General features: G+C 36.4%; 1 protein-coding gene and 1 long non-coding RNA gene across 2 annotated transcripts in view; one reads left to right on the top strand and one right to left on the bottom strand.

Moving 5' to 3' along the window:
- The first annotated feature begins 426 nt into the window (after nt 1-426).
- The window catches only part of LOC148951995 (uncharacterized), a 28,971-nt gene continuing 12,698 nt past the window's right edge, over nt 427-16,699 (top strand). The window contains exon 1 of the long non-coding RNA XR_016141791.1: nt 427-500. This is a non-coding gene — a long non-coding RNA (uncharacterized LOC148951995). The remainder of the gene's footprint in view (nt 501-16,699) is intronic.
- LOC148951994 (alpha- and gamma-adaptin-binding protein p34-like) overlaps nt 2,871-16,699 on the bottom strand; it is a 44,030-nt gene continuing 30,201 nt past the window's right edge. The window contains exon 2 of the transcript XR_016141790.1: nt 2,871-3,498. The gene's annotated coding sequence lies outside the window, so the exon portion shown is untranslated. The remainder of the gene's footprint in view (nt 3,499-16,699) is intronic.

Raw genomic sequence — 16,699 nt, 5'->3', positions numbered from 1 at the left:
TTGAATATATTCCGGTAGTTAACCAATCTTTTGAGAACAATTTAGAGATCGTCTTGTCGATCTCGATCGTCTTGTCGATCTTAGATGATCGATTTTCATTGATCGTCTTTTGCATTTCTGACTTAAGTTAAACGTATTTACCAAGTTAAAAGCGTTACATAAATACTTTTTTGGGGATATGTTTATGTGACTGAACTTCAATCTTAAATTTTTTATTATTTCTTTGTTTTTTTCCTTAAGACAATGTCAATGCTCCTTTTTTACAACTTGTACTCTATCCAACAATGCCATGCCACTTGTTTCTCAAAAAGGTTGGTGACAGTTTAGTAAGAGATACACCATCGCCTATCATTACACTGTACCTGCACCTGTAAAAAGTAAGTTAGACATTATCTGCTATTTGTAGTTATTTTAAAATGTATTGATTTTATTTTATCGACAAACCATGGGTATTTATTGCTGAGAAAGATTGGAAGAAGCTTTGTTGAGAAGAAGGTCAGGTAAAAACTGTCTAAGAAGTCCTTGCAACTGTTTTTTATACTAAAAATGAATATAGATACTTTTAGGTTGGATAACCCAGGTTTAGATTGGGTAACCCTCACAATAACAAAGTCACTTAATCTTAATAATAACAGTATTTTAACTATTTTGGATTCCAGCATAATTGCTGATCTGAAAAAAATTATTAGTTAGTTAAAATTTTTGAACTCAATAAAAAAAAATACGTTTTCCAAAGAGCTTCTGCTGAAGTAAAATACGGCAGTCAGTGGCGGATCCAGGGGGGGGGGGGACGCCCCCCCCCCCAGCCTAGTCTAAAGCAGTGTAATTTCCTTAATTACCTCAAGTTTACGTTAATTAAACTTGCTCCTAACGCAAGTTTATCGAATCAACCTATTTTGTGCCCCCCCCCCCTAAAATTATTTTGATCGGATCAACCTGTTCCCCCCCCCCCTAAAAGAAATCCTGGATCCACCCCGGATGGCAGTTAAATTAATTCCCCAAGTCCCACCTTTCCTCATCATCATAAATGTTATATAATTTTGTAGTTAATAAGCAGCAAAGTCTGTCGTACAACAGGTGAGAAAAAACGGAGTCGTAGCGTTTACTCTCGTGTAAGGGATTAGCCCTTAGGGAATCAAAATTCAAAACTGTTGACTCATCCGAAGAAGAGTTTTAAACTTGATCCAGGGCGGGATCCTGCGTGTGAACGCCGATCAACGAAACTATTTTGATAGCTACAAATGTTCTACTGTGAAAAAATGAACTCTAGAAAGTTTGACCAGTAGATTATTTAACTTTTAATAATACAATATAAAAAACCGTTTGAAAAATATGTTGTGTTTCTGTAAAACTTTAATGTGTTCAGTTCAGGCGTTGTAGTCTGGTCTTTGAGGAGTGGAAAAATCATCTTCGTTTCGAATTTTGAAATTAGCTGTTTACTTTTCATAGAAATTTCTTTTGTTCCTTTACATTTTTTAACTGCTATAATCGTCTGTCTATATATTAACAGAAGCACTGTTGGTTAATTAGTTTAATCTATAAAGGCAGATAAGAGCATAAACATGGTGTGGTAGTCACGATAGGAATAATGCCATTATGATTTTCGCTTTCTATATTCCAACATTCATCCCAGATTTGTAATCAACGACCTTAGTAATCCTTCAGTGGTGAATTTGGTTAAAGTCAAATGGTATTTGTGAAATATATAATTAATGTATTTTGATTTTGAATTTTATATTGTAATATGAGCCTCAGAAGTTAATTTAACAATCTCAAGGATCTTTAAATGGCCACTTCGGTAAGAGTCAAACACTGTTTATTTGACCACGCGTTTTGACTTTGGACTTCTTTGATATTGCAATATTGGCCTCAGACTTGTAATCAACACCCTTAAAAGTTCTTGTATATCTGCTGTGTTACAAATCAAAAAACATTTATATGATATGTTCTTAGTGTATTCTGATTTAGGACATTCACACTGCCATATTAATGATTTTTATTGATTTCCCATTGAATTATTAAAAACTATTTTCTGAATAATTCTGGAACAGACAAGAGTGAAAAGAGGTATAACATATATATGTACAAAAGTAGTGCTGAAGGGGGCAATTTACCAAGGGTCACACTTTGGTACCTCCAGTCTTCAAGATTAAATTTCTTACTCTGTTTTCAGCTTTCAGTTATGTGTAACATTTCAACAGTTTGTGCAACATTTGCTTCATATGCTTTCATTGTAACTTTTCCATATTAAAAGTGCGCTTTCCAACAAATCTCCTATGTTTCTCTCCCAAAGGATTTGAGAGGAAAATAAGTTTCTCATATTGTGGTTTTCTACAAAACGCAATAGATTGGAATTTGATTACTGCTCGCAAGTAATAGTTGAAAAATTACTGATTAGGTCCAGAATGGCATTTGGAATCATAACCTCTTAAAGTCGTATGGAATGCAAAAACCTTTAGATCAAATAATATCTTATTATCCATAAAAAACATCGTTATTTTGAAGGAAGTATGTGCAGAGACATTTTATTGTATGCAAAAGCTGTTTCTTTTTGTTTATACAGTTCCGGTTTATTACGTCATAGATTTTCTCCCTACTACCTTGAAACATGGCAATAAAAGCTAAATGAACAGCGACTGGAACACATCTTTAGAAATATTAATCGATAAGTGAGCCAAATCGCAAGCTGATTCAGTCTAACCAACTTAGTCCACAACTGGGAAGAAAAATGGGTGGTGCCAATCAGCACATGATAGTTTCATAGTAAAGTTATAGACTTTTTTTCCATAATTTGTAACCTAGGTTGGTAAATACTTTCTTAGACCACACTGGCTATGCATGACATATGAATCTAAGAGAGGAAAGGAAATTGGAGCTAAGAGAGGTGAAAGAGGTAATTGAGATAAAAAAATATATATAAACAGGAATGGGGTTATAAATAGAGACACCGGAGACATTTCATTAAGCCCAATTTATAAAATTTAATACTAAAAGACTCAATTGATATTTGTACTAAGTCAAATTTAAATGAATCTATTTGCATACCTAATAAAAACCGAATTTGCAGACAAGCAAAAAGTATCGCGAGGCAAAACATTCTTGCTCAATCTCTTTGGTAAATATTGTCTTTCATTGGTTTCGGCTTGGTCTTTCATTCAGTGTCTGTTCGTATCTTGTACAGTAAACTCCAATAGGTTATATTTTTTTTTATTCTTCTTCTTTTCTTTTTCGTTTAGCACTGAGGACGACTTGGCGGAGGTCCTTGTCGAAATATTTGCTTGTTTTTCGTCTTCATGTTTTTGCCACTGGCTGACAAAATCCTCGTTTTCTCACCTTTTTTGGTTGTATTTTTCATTTATTATTTCCTCTCCTCTCTTAGCTTCATATGTCTAGGTTGGTAATTTTCAAGGATTTTTTTTTTCATTGTCAGTGAATAGTCGTTCTAAAGGGTCATTATACTCTAATTCCACTCATCAGCCTCTGGACTCTGGAGCATGACTAAAAAAAAAAAAAAAAAAATAAGAACACTCACACAAAAAAAGAAAACAGGATTTATTTCCCATGTAAAGAAATTTCTTATAATATTCCTCCAATCAAACAGTTCGTGGTAACGAACTGTAAGTAAGGAGCGACCCGGCTCAATGGTAACTGAAACTCTAAAAAACGGAATTTATGTACCAATAGATACATCAAAAGAATTAGATTTAAATTTTGATTTCCAATATTTAAATTTCATCAAGCTTTATCTAACCAATCAAAAGTGACGCGCATGAGAAAATTAGGCTGATTTTCAAAAAAAGGGGGAAAGACCCACTAAAAGTCATAGAACCTAATTGAAAATCACACCATCATATTCAGCGTATCAGAGAACCCTACTGTAGAGGTTTCACGTTCCTATCTACAAAAATGTGGAATTTTGCATTTTTTGCCAGAAGAAAGATCACGGGTGCGTGTTTATTTATTTGTTTTTTTTTTCCCAGGGGTAATCGTATTGACCCAGTGGTCCTAGAATAACGTAAGAATGCTCATTGGAACGGAAATTAAAAGTTCTAGTGCCCTTTTTAAGCGACCAAAAAAATGGAGGGCAACTAGGCCTCCTCCCACGCTCATTTTTTTCTCAACGTCACCCAATTAAAATTTTGAGATAGCCATTTTATTCAACATAGTCGAAAATCTAATAAATATATGTTTTACGATGACTTAATCCCTCACAGTTCCCAGGGGAAGGGCTGCAAGTTATGAACTTTGCCCATTGCTTACATATTGTATTGGTTATTGGGAGGTATACAAACATTTTCAGGAAGAATTTTTTCTGGTGGAGGGGGGGGGGCTGGAGGAGGGGGTTACTCGGGAGAATCTTTCCGTGGAGGATGTTTCTTTTGGGTAGGGGACATTTCTATGAAGGGGGCGCCGGGTTTCCCAGCATTACTTAAAAACCGATCAGAAACTAAATAAAAAAAAATAAGTTTTTTCAACTGAATGTAAGGAGCTCAAAATGAACAGAAATTATTACGTATATGAGGGGGTTTTCCCCCAAGTCAATACCTCGCTCTTTACGCTATAGTTTGTTTTTAGTGCTTTCAAAAGAACTATCTATTCTAATTAAACGGCCTTTGTGATTCAGGGGTTTGTGAATTTAAAATTTTTTTAACTTTTAACGTAAAGAGCGTGGTATTGACTAGAACCCCATAATATACGTAATAACATATACGTAATAAAAAAAAAACAATAAAAAAAAACAAGCGATACGGCTCAATAGTAATCGAAACTTTTAAAAACGGAACTTTGATGTCAATAAATGTATCAAAAGAATGGGCTTATAATGCTGATTCTAAATATATGAATTTTATTAAATTTAGTATTACTCATCAAAGGCTACGAGCCTGAGAAAATTTACCTGATTTTTAAAGAGGGGGAAAACATCCCCTAAAAGTGAAAACAATTTAATGAAAATCACACCGTCAGATTCAGCATATCAGAAAACCCTATAACATAGGTTTCAAGCTCATATCTGCAAAAATCTGCAACTTTGTATTTTTTGCCAGAAGAAAATATACGAATATAGAAGTTCGTTACGTAAGTTAATTTGTAAATTACGTCAGAACCAAATTTAGAGACAGCCATTTAGCAAAAGAAAAGTAAAGTTTTTATGCAAATTTTGTTTACTTATTCAATGACGGCGAGCCAAAATAAAAGCTGCATTAACTAAAAAACGATGAGAAATTAAATAAAAAAACCAAGTTTTTTAACTGAAAGTAAGGAGCGACATTAAAACTTAAAACGAACAGAAATTATTCTGTATATGAAAGTAGCTGTCACCTCCTCAACGCCTCGCTCTTTACGCTAAAATTTTACTCTGTCTAAGAACTTTATTTTTTAAAACAATAAAAAACTTTAGCGTAAAGAACGAGGCGTTGAGGAGGGCACAGCCCCTTTCATATACGGAATAATTCCTGTTCGTTTTAAGTTTTAATCTCGCTCCTTACTTTCAGTTAAAAAAACTTGTTTTTTTTAATTTTCTTAGTTAATTACAATGCTATAAGCAAATAGACTACATGTTCGACATTTCAGCTACGGCAGACTAGCACTGACAAAGGACTACAAAACTATACAGAAACGGACCTCAGACTCACAACGCTACCCTCCTTTATCAAACTAATTGAAGCCAAGTACCAAAATACAAATCGGCTAAAGTGACGAGATCGTAGACAGGGGTGAAAAACAAAAGGCCGTGTATAAGACGCCAGTTATTACAGACCAAAGTGAAAAACTACTACTACTGCTACCAGCAGCCCTCTGAAGTACCCAGCCGCCTGAGATCAATGCAGCTATGCACGCTCCTTTTCCATCCTAATCTATTCAAAGCTGCCCTCTCTCCATTCTCCCGAGAAATTTCAGTTTCCTTTAAGTCCTTCCTTAAGACCTCTTCCCATCCAATTCGGGAACGACCTGATTTTCGTTTCAAATTAGCTGGATGGTCGAAACGGACGATCTTTAGTAATCTGTCACAGTTCGTCCGCATAACATGTCCTAGCCATCTCAACCTTTCTCTCATTACATCCCTAGAAAGTGGGATGAAACCAAATTTTTTATGCAGCTTGTTGTTTGATATTCGGTTACTCAAACGGGTACCTAAATTTTCTATAGACAATACATCTGGAAAACATACAACATATCCTCCTGTGTCTTCCAAAGCGTCCAATTTTCAGAACCATACTTGACCCCTATCATTACCGTAGCTTCCAATATCAAGCCAGCTGCTAACCTCATTTCCTGCCTTAACGGCAGGAATATTGTTTTCGTACATTTCACTAATCACTTTAATGTATTTATCTGGTACACCGTACAAGGATAGGACCTTCACTAAAGCACTTCTATCAGCTGAATCGAACGACTGTTCATCAGTGGTGTAATTTCGTGAGAATCCTGGGGGGGGGGGGGCAAAGTTGGAGTTGATTTTCCCAAGTAAAGTGAAATTGACAGTGAAAATGAAAAAATGAGCCATATAGTAATATAAAGGCAAAGGTTTATAAAAGACGACTGATCTGTATCTGAGGAAGCTTGAATTATGTAGGCCTATCAATGCCTTAACAAGATTTTTGAAGATGCTAAATTATAGCTGGGGGAGGGGAACTAGGGTCTGGGGGCAGTTGCCCCCTTGTCCCATAGCAAATTACATCATTGCTGTTCATAATCTATAAAACTAAGGGCCAAAGGAGTCTGATGATTAAGGCACTTCTCAATTATCAATCTAATGGTGAAAATTTGGTCGACGCATCCTTTCCCCTTCTTAAACTACACTATTTTTCTTTTTTCTTAAAACTTTATCTGCAGCATCTCTAAGTTTAAAAAGCATCATCACACAAGGGAATTTACTTCCTGCTGAAATCAAACTAATACCTCTATAATTACCACATTTATTCATATCCCCTTCTTATAAAGGGTTTAATTAAAGTTTCCCTAAAATCGCTAGTTACTTGCCCCTTTTCAGAAAACATATTCTTTTTTTTCTTATTTAGATTAATATAGGGATGCTTTTGCATAATCTCACGACCAAATTCAAATTCCGAGCCCTGCTATGTGTTGCTACAGCTAGGTTTGATATCTGGGTTCCTTATTACCAAGCTGGGATCAAACAGACTGCGCCAATACAGGATAAAGAACGTAGTCAAAATCATCAGCAATTTATTTCTAACTTAGCAACCTCCTTACTTCAAGAGCTCGTTTACCACACTATCAGCACCCAGGGGCGTCCTGAGGCTCATTTTATTTGGGGGGGGGGGTTCTTCGCAAATTTTACCGAATCGCTACCTGATTTATGCCGAATTTTCTGCAGAAATCAAGAATTTTGCTAAATTTCAGTTTATTTTGCTAAATTTCAGTTTATTTTGCAAAATTTCGGCTTATTTTGCAAAATTTATTTACCGAACGCCAAAAAAGATCGGGGGGGGGGCGTGCACCCCTCCCTCTCGAGATGCCCCTGTCAGCACCAATAACAAAAGGTAAAACAGCGAGGAATTATTTCAAGACAGTGAAAATTATTAAAAATAATTAAGAAACTGGAAGTGCATTGAATATATGTTTTAAAGTTTAACTAAGGTCATTAAAACATCACAATCAAGCCCTGTTGCCGAATCTTCAATTAAATGATAATCTTGTTCGTTTTCTTTTTTTACAATAGCTCCGATTTCGCGGCATCAATGTTTGTATACATGGAAACAATATCAAAGCTACTTACTGTTGTGTTTTCTGATTTTTATTTTTTTAAACTTTTTTACTAGATCTAAGGAGTTATTTATATGTGATTTTTGGAAATGGAGCAAAAATTTGAAAACTATGCATAGCCATTTTACGATATGAAGTGAGTGATTTTATATATGCTACGATAGGCCTTATGGGGATACCTTGTTAATGCAATTTCGGCCATACAATTTTGCACAAAAGCCACCACGGAGGATACATTTATTGCATAACAGTGGAGTGATTTTAAAATTTTGTTTTAGAGCTTTTATTCACTCATGTCTATAGTTGATCATACATGATCAAAAGTTGTCATTAAATAAGTTGTTTTGTGACATAAGATAATATTTATTTTTAAAAGGCTATCACAGCTCTAATTGAGCCGAATTCGCTTCATATGTCTAAAAGGAAAAAGCAAAACAAAGAAACAAATTATATAGCAAGATAAAACTAAAGAAAAACCAATCAAGCATGAAAATGGTCAATAAAAATTTAACGCAAAAGAAAAAAAACTCTAAGTCCAAGAACTAAAATGAACTTTATGCGATTAATGGCAAAAACAGATACAGGGTGGGGGATAAAAAAAAATCAAGGCTAGAAGAAAAACCTTGCCGAATTGGTATTCAAAGTCAAATACTGAAGTCAAATACTCAAAAAAAAAATGACGTATGATTATTGTGAGCATACACCAACAACTAAAAAAACGGACGGCGGAGTTAATATTAGTGCAGGACATAGTTCAGGAATTATTAAGGCGCTCCAGAATAAAGGGGCTAAAACTTTTCCGGAACCTCTCAGTAACGGCATGGATCGGAGAGTACATTGGAATTGCCAAGAAATCTAAGCGGGGGAGTCGGGGTCTAATGGGGTCGTGAAAATCGGGGAAGATGTCCTCAGTGCGAGAATTAGATATTGCAGATTTAACAAAACGCAAACAATTTTGTTCTCTCCTTTCTTTTAACGTGGTAATGCGTGCGGATTTAAGGAGGAAGGAGTATGGAATTTTGCTCTCTTTGTAGATGATCCTTAGCGAACGCTTTTGGACTGACTCAATTTTGTCGCTAAGTTCACTTGAAAGTTGCAAATCCCAGTCGGGACATGCATATTCCAATAGCGGCCTGATAAATGATAAATAAACACGGAGGGAATGCATCTTAGGGCAATTAAATTTGTTTAAAAGTTTTAACATAGATAATGAAACATTTGCTTGTTTAACAATATTTGAAACATGCATGTTTCACTTAAGATTATTTGAAATTGTGACACCAAGGAGTTTATCTGGAGACACCAGTTAGTCACAAGCATTTCGGGTCGGATAGGGTCAAGGAAAAAGGGAGTGGATTCCAAGAATTTATCGTCATTATATTTACTTTAGTGGAATTTACTTGATACACAGTGGACCAATTTTCAGTAGTAGTCCAAGAGCCAAAATTATAGTCCTGAGTCAATAAGATGTCTAAAAACGACTTCAGTAATAGAAAACGACTGTTTAACTTTAGCCAGCGGAGATACAAGTAGGAGGAGGCTAAAGTGGTAACTACCTCTAGAGGGGGCAGAGTAGAGACGGGTTTGTAAAACTTCGAAAGCTTGGTGCAAATTAAATCAAGAGTAGTACAGCCGTTGGTAGTTGAGACCTTTACAGTTTGTTTTAAATTTAAGGCATTACATGTAGATTCAAGTTTTAAATCATTTGCGTCACCCATCGGGAAAATTCCAGCATTTGGGTATTTTGATAGTACAAAGTCAGCACTTGCATGCATTTTTTGGATAAAATTTATTTTGTCAGCGGATCTCTGATAAGGGGAGTAATAAAAACAACACAGGATAATTAAATTGAAAGGACGCGGCAAGACTTTAGGTCGAGCAAACACCCACATAATCTACTCAAAGGGAGCAAGACACGGAACTGAGATTTCACTTGGGTACAATTTATCATAGGCAGCGCAATAGCGCTGCCTAAGTAAAGAACGATGTTGGCACAATGTATTATTATTTTTATTTCCTTTAGACCAGGGCACTTCGTATCGAAGCAGTGGTCATAGAAACTTCGAAAAGGGCTCATTTGATTCCAAATTGGAGTGGCTTGTGCCCTTTTTAATAGTTGAAAGTGATTGGAAGGCAACTAAATCCCCCTTCAACGCCCACCATTTCCCCAAACACGTCCAATCAAAATTTTGAGATAGCCATTTTGTTCAACGTAGTTGATTTCCAGATAAAAATTATGTTTCTGAGGAGGAAACTCTCCCACAGCCCTCAGGGCAAGGGTTGTAAGTTATTCCCTGGGGGCATATAAGGTTTTTATAGAAAGCTTTGTTGTAGACACTTCTAAAAGGGCTAATTCGATTGGAGATTTAAAGGGATAGTGCCCTTTTTAATTGTTGAAAGTGATTTGAGGGCAACTAACCCCCCTCTCACACATACCTTTTCCCCAAACACATCCAATCAAAATTTTAAGATAACCATTTTGTTCAACGTTGTTGAAAGTTCTGGAAATTATGTCTTTGAGGATGACAATCCCCCCCCCCACAGCCCTCAGGGCAAGGGTGTAAGTTATGCCCTGGGAGCATATAAGGTTTTTTTTATAGAAAGCGTTGTCGAAAGAAACTTCAAAAAGGGCTCATTCGATTGGAAATTGAAATGGCTAGAGCCCTTTTTAATAATCGGAAGTGATTGGAAAGCACCTAACAACCCTTGCACGCCCACCATTTATCCAAAAACGTTCAATTAAAATTTTGAGCTAGCCATTATGTTCTGCGTAGTTGATTTCCAGATAAAAATTATGTTTTTAAGGAGGAAACTCTCCCCAAAGCCCCCAGGGCAAGGGTGGTAAGTTATACCCTGGGGGCATATAAGGTTTTTACAGAAAGCTTTGTCGTAGAAACTTCAAAAAGGGCTCATTCGATTGGAAATTTAAAGGGCTAGTGCCCTTTTTAATAGTCGAAAGTGATTGGAGGGCAACTAACCCCCCTCTCACACCTTTTCCCCAAACACATCCAATCAAAATTTTGAGATAGCCATTTTGTTCAACGTTGTTGAAAATTCTGAAAATTATGTCTTGGAGGATGACACCCCCCCCCCCCACAGCCCTGAGGGCAAGGGTTGTAAGTTATGCCCCGGGGGCATATAAGGTTTTTATAGAAAACGTTGTCGAAAGAAACTTCAAATAGGGCTCATTCGATTGGAAATTGAAATGGCTAGTGCCCTTTTTAATAGTCGCAAGTGATTGGAAAGCACCTAACAGCCCTTCCACGCCCACCATTGATCCAAACACATCTAGACCCCGGCACCGCGCCGGCGTATCGAACGAACGCCGTCGACAAGAGGCCCGATCAAACGCCGCCGAAGTGTCGCAGCGCCACCGGCGCACCGCAGGCGCGCCGCCGTCGGCAAAGGCGGCGGCGTTCGGTCGACTTTAAATTAATTTCGCGGCAATTTCTTATTGCGATGACCGCAACCTCGGAGCTTTTCCTTCTCGTGTGGTTTAGTATTTCGATTTTCCCGATTAGAAATCAAGCAGGGCTTGCACTATCGCCGAATTTTCGAGTATTTCCCCTAAAATCTATGCGTCACCCCGAAAAAACATTTGGTTCCCCGAATCCCCTAAAACCACGAAATCACGGTGCCACTCCTAGCGATTTATCACCAGTGACTTTCCCAGCCAAATATTACTTTGAATACCATAATTCTTCACTACTCTCTAGTTCGTTAATTTTCGTCTCTTGTTCTTTTGCATAAAAACCAGACAGATGCAATGTGCGAATACATTGCAAATATTGCAATATGCACAGGTCTTCATAAGTTGACAAAAAAAGTATCGTCTTTATGAAATGAGTTTAAATAATTTCAAATCCGTCTTCCCAATTGTAATTCCTAACACCATTCGTAGTCAAGAATTTTATTTTCAAGTTGAATAGAATTATAGAACGCAACATTCACTACAGTATGATTTTGAAATTGATAGCAGAAAAATCGTTTCTACAGCTGAATTGTAAGTTTGCAGAATTTTTCTTTTGCTGTTTTTAGATAAGATTTTCTTAATGTTGAATACTCAATTGTTGAATGCTTGATATATTAAAGAAAACACAATCTTCTGTCAGAAAAATATTTTACCCCCCCCCCCCCCAAAAAAAATAACCTTTTATTGAGACAAAATTTAGCTATAGACTAAGCTATGTAAAAGGTTGGGGAATTAAAGATTGAAACGGAAATTACCCCAAAAATATTATTCATAAAAAAATTGTAAATTATTGCCTATAGGGGGGGGGATAAGGGGCTATCATTTTTAAATGATAATACCTCATTTTTTATATTGAAAGCAGGGATGCAAAAAGTATTTTTATTTTTTTCATTTAAAGTAGATATGGAAGAAAAAGATGTAAAAGGAATACGGAAACTATTAAATATTCTGATAGGACCAGGGCCCCCCATTGGGAATTGTTTAGTGTCTTGGATCTTTGTTAATGTCTCATAGGCACGTTGCCTAACTTGGATTCTGTGTGTACTGCTTTTTATTAGATTCTTTGGATCTTATTGAATGCCACGGCGAATCTATGACTCAGTTTTCCAATAGTTCGAGGTGTATATGAATAATTTCACATTTTTTCTTGTTGTCTTCATACCCCTTTACTCATACCCTTAATTTTTTTTTTCAATGAAAATTAAGCTGTTTAACGTTATTTCGCGTGTTTGTTGAAACCGTATAGTGACCTAGTTAACTATTAAATAATTTATTTTTTAATGTAAAGCTGAGACGGTATCCTAGCAAGGTGGTATCCAGAGGGGGGGGGGGGGTAGGGAGGTATTACATTTAAATGATAATATCTTTAATTTTTTTTTTAATGAAAGCAGGGATGCAAAAAAGTTTATTTTTTTTTTAATTTAAAGCAGAGTAGGCATCCTATCAAGGTGGTATACAGAGGGGGGGGGGGGGTTGAGCTATCATATTTAAATGATAATACCTGGAATTTTTTTTTTTAAAGCAGGGATACCAATAAGTTAATTATTCTTTTTTTTATTTAAAGCAGAGACGGTATCCTATCAAGATGATGGTATCCCAAGGGGGGGGGGCATAGGGAATGATTATATTTAAGTGATAGTACCTTGATTTTTTTTTATTGAAAGTAGGGATGCCAAAAAGCTATTTTTTTTAATTTACAGTAGAGACGGTATCCTATCAAGACGGTATCCAGAAGTGGGGCATAGGGAGTTATTATATTTAAGTTATAGCACTTTGATTTTTTTTTTTTTTTTTATTGAAAGAAGGGATGCCAAAAAGTTACTTTTTTTTAATTTAAAGAAGAGACGGTATCCTATCAAGGTGGTGTCCAGAGGGGGGGGGGGTAGGGAATTATTATGTTAAAACAAAAAAATCTTGAATTTTTTTATTAAAAGTAGCCTCAGTCAACACAAAGTGGATAAGTTGATTTTTATTCATGACAATTATAGCCACATCCCGCAGTTAGAATAGACTTCCAGGTTTGACTGAAGGAATTTTTTTCGACCAGTTGACCCCTAGATTTTTTGTCCCTCCACACTATTTTGAAATATACCTTTTTCTGCACATAATAATATTTGGACTTTCATTAGTATACCAGCTTACCCGTCACGCGTTGCCATGATCTTAAAAGAAAGGAAATTCAATGAGAATACCCCTAAGGAAAATTTCTAAACGTTCAATGTCTTCGTTAAAAGTTTTTAACGTCATAATGTTTTCATTTCAGTTTAATTATAATTGAGAAACATATTCGAATCATACAAGATTAAGCTGAATTGCTATGCGTGCTCTTCGAAAAGCTGTTCAATTTTCTGATGTCGTCCATTATATAAATTCATTTAAGTTCGACCAAGCTAATTGGTTGAGACTGGCACATTGATTGGAAATTATCTTTCATTTTCCTTCCAGTACTGAGGTGGGTCATCCACATTTCGTCATTGGGAACTGATGCTTGATTATTTTTTAAGGTGAAATTTTAAGTTATCCTATTCAAAATGATTATAAATGATTGTGGAAAAAATTGGTAGGATAGGTTGATGTGTTTTTGTGTTTTACATATATTTCTCCTTGCAATTGTATGTTCTTTTGTGTATTGTAAATATTGTTTTATGTTTTATGTATGATATATTTCGACAGTTGGATAATGTTTTGAAATGTGAATCAACACATGTAAATTAAAGAAGGAAGAAGCCAAGCAAAAATACTCTGTACAACATATTTTTCCAACCCCTATGATAATTTAAAAATCAACAAGATTTTCGTGAGTTATACTTGATGTATTTCTTTTAAATTATTATTAAAACCCGTTTTTAATGCAAGGAAGGCTTTTTAGGAATCTAAAAGAGCAAAAAAAAAAAACGATCAATATCAAAGTCGCCCATTTCAAAGGTGACAAAGCAGATATTGGCAAAGGGCATTATGAAAAAATTAAGCTTCTAAGTTCAAACTTATATTCAAAGTTTTTACCCAGATAACTGACGAATTTTGTGATACAGTATTTGAAGTTTTGTATACAGTAGGCCTAATGCTCGATGAAAAAAACTACTAATTTTGATAATTATTTATGTTAAGAATACATAGCCAATAGACACTACAACCATTATGCAAGGGTTCTGAAACACCACAGCCATTTCGTTTCTACCAGATTTCTACTTCTCTTGATGAATAACAAAGAAGACCAGTTTCCAGCCAGCGACTTGTGAAGTTTTGAACTCATGAATAGGCTCGAATCTGTGGTAAATTTCAGCTGTGATTTGAGAAAGACTGATGAAAACATTAATGTTTGCGGTCAACATTGATCGTGCCGGCGGCGCTCCACCGGTACATCTTACCGGCGGCGCGGCGCGCTGTTTTTGGCCCTGCCGCCGCTGGTCTTCCCTCAGCGGTGCGGCGCCGGGGTCTAAACACATCCAATCAAAATTTTGAGATAGCCAATTTTTGCAACGCAGTTGAAAGTTTTGGAAATTATATCTTTGAGCAGGCAACTCCCATCGCAGTCTTCAGGGCAAGGGTTATAAGTTATGCCCAGGGGCATATAAGGTTTTTATTGAAAGCTATGTCGTAGAAACTTGAAAGAGGGCTCATTCAATTGAAAATTCAAAGGGCTAGTGACCTTTTTAATAGCCGAAATTGATTAAAGGGCAACTAACCTCCCTATCACGCCCACCTTTTACCCAAATGCATCCAAGCAAAATTTTAGATAGCCATTTTGTTCCATGTATTTGAATGATGGAGCAATTAGGGGTTTTAGAATAATACCCCCTCCCCCCACCACAGCCCTCAGGGCAAGGGTTGTAAGTTATGCCCTGGGGACATATAAGGTTTTTTATAGAAAGCGATGTTGTAGGAACTTCAAAAAGGGCTCATTCAATTGGAAATTGAAACAGCTAGTGCCCTTTTTAATACTCGAAAGTGATTGAAGGGCAACTAACCCCCCTCTCTCGCCCACCATTTCCCCAAACTAAACCAATCAAAGTTTTGAGATATCCATTATTTCAACGTAGTTGAAAGTTCTGGAAATTAGGTCTTTGAGGATGATAACCACCTCAGAACCCTCAGGGCAAGGGTTGTAAGTTGGGGGCATACCCCAACATGCATACCCCTTGGGGCATATAAGGTTTTTATAGAAAGTTTTGTCTTAAAAACTTCAGAAAGGGCTCATTTGCTTGGAAATTGAAAGGGCTAGTGCCCTTTTTGATAGTCGAAAGTGAATGGAGAGCGACTAATCCCCCTCTCACGCCCACCATTTCCCCAAACACATTCAATCAAACTTTTGGGATTGCCATTTTGTTCAACGTAGTTGAAAGTTCTTGAAATTATACATTTGAGGATGAAAAACCCTCAAGAACCCCCAGGGCAAAGGTTTAAGTTATACCCTGGGGGCATATAAGGTTTGTATAGATAGTGTTTTCCTAGAAACTTCAAAAGGGTTCATTCAATTGGAAATTGAGAGGGCTAGTGCCCCTTTTAATAGTCGAAAGTGATTGGAGGGTGACTAACCCCCCTCTCACGCCCACCTTTTCCCCGAACACATCCAATCAAAATTTTGAGATAGCCATTTTGTTCGACGTAGTTGAAAGCTCTGGAAATTAGGTCTTTGAGGATCACAATCCCCCCATAGCCCTCAGGACAAAGGTTATAAGTTATACCCTGGGGACATATAAGGTTTTTATTGAAAGCTTTGTTGTAGAAACTTGAAAAAAAGGTTCATTCCATTGGAAATTCAAAGGGCTAGTGCCCTTTTTAATATTCGAAAGTGATTGGAGGGCAACTAACCCCCCTCACACCCATTTTTTCCCCAAACACATCCAAACAAAATTTTTAGATAGCCATTTTGTTCAACGTAGTTGAAAGTTCTGGAAATTAGGAGTAGAATGCTAATAATGAATTTGCTTAGACATATAGGAATTACCATGCTATTTGCTTAGACATATAGCAAATACCATGTTATTCTACGAGACGTATAGGAAAACATTTCTACGAGACGTATAGCAATTTCCATGTAATTTGCTTTCTGGTAGGTATTCTGTTCTACAGGTCATTACACTCTTTGCCAAGAGATTTACGCAATTAATTAAACCTGTATTATAAAACCAGCGCGTCTTGTTTCGAGTTTTAACGGACAAGTTTTTGAAAAGCAGACAGTTTTGTTTTTCTTGTTTAGCATTTGCAAAAAAGGGGTAATTAGTGAGTGGAAAATTTTTAATGCTTTTACAATCGGAGATGTTTGATTAACCTTTGCAAAAAAAGGGGTAATGGGATTTGTGAAGTGGAGGAGATGCCATGATTATGAACTGTATAATACACAAGTGATGTTTTGGAGCGTATTGTCAATTTAACGAGAAAATGACTGAAATGTGTTTTGAGGGAGCTGGGTTGCCTGGAGGGTGGAGGTGCATGAGAGTTCAGTTAAAGGGGGTACAGTTCACCGGGGGTGTCAGTTATACAGGGGTTCAGTTACAAGGT

This window comes from Artemia sp. Qi Xiang Cuo, chromosome 5, assembly GCF_049724085.1.
Source record: "Artemia sp. Qi Xiang Cuo chromosome 5, ASM4972408v1, whole genome shotgun sequence".
NCBI classification, from domain to species: Eukaryota; Metazoa; Arthropoda; class Branchiopoda; order Anostraca; family Artemiidae; genus Artemia; species Artemia sp. Qi Xiang Cuo.
Note: the sequence above shows the minus strand (reverse complement) of the source record. Positions and strands in the feature narration are given on the sequence as shown.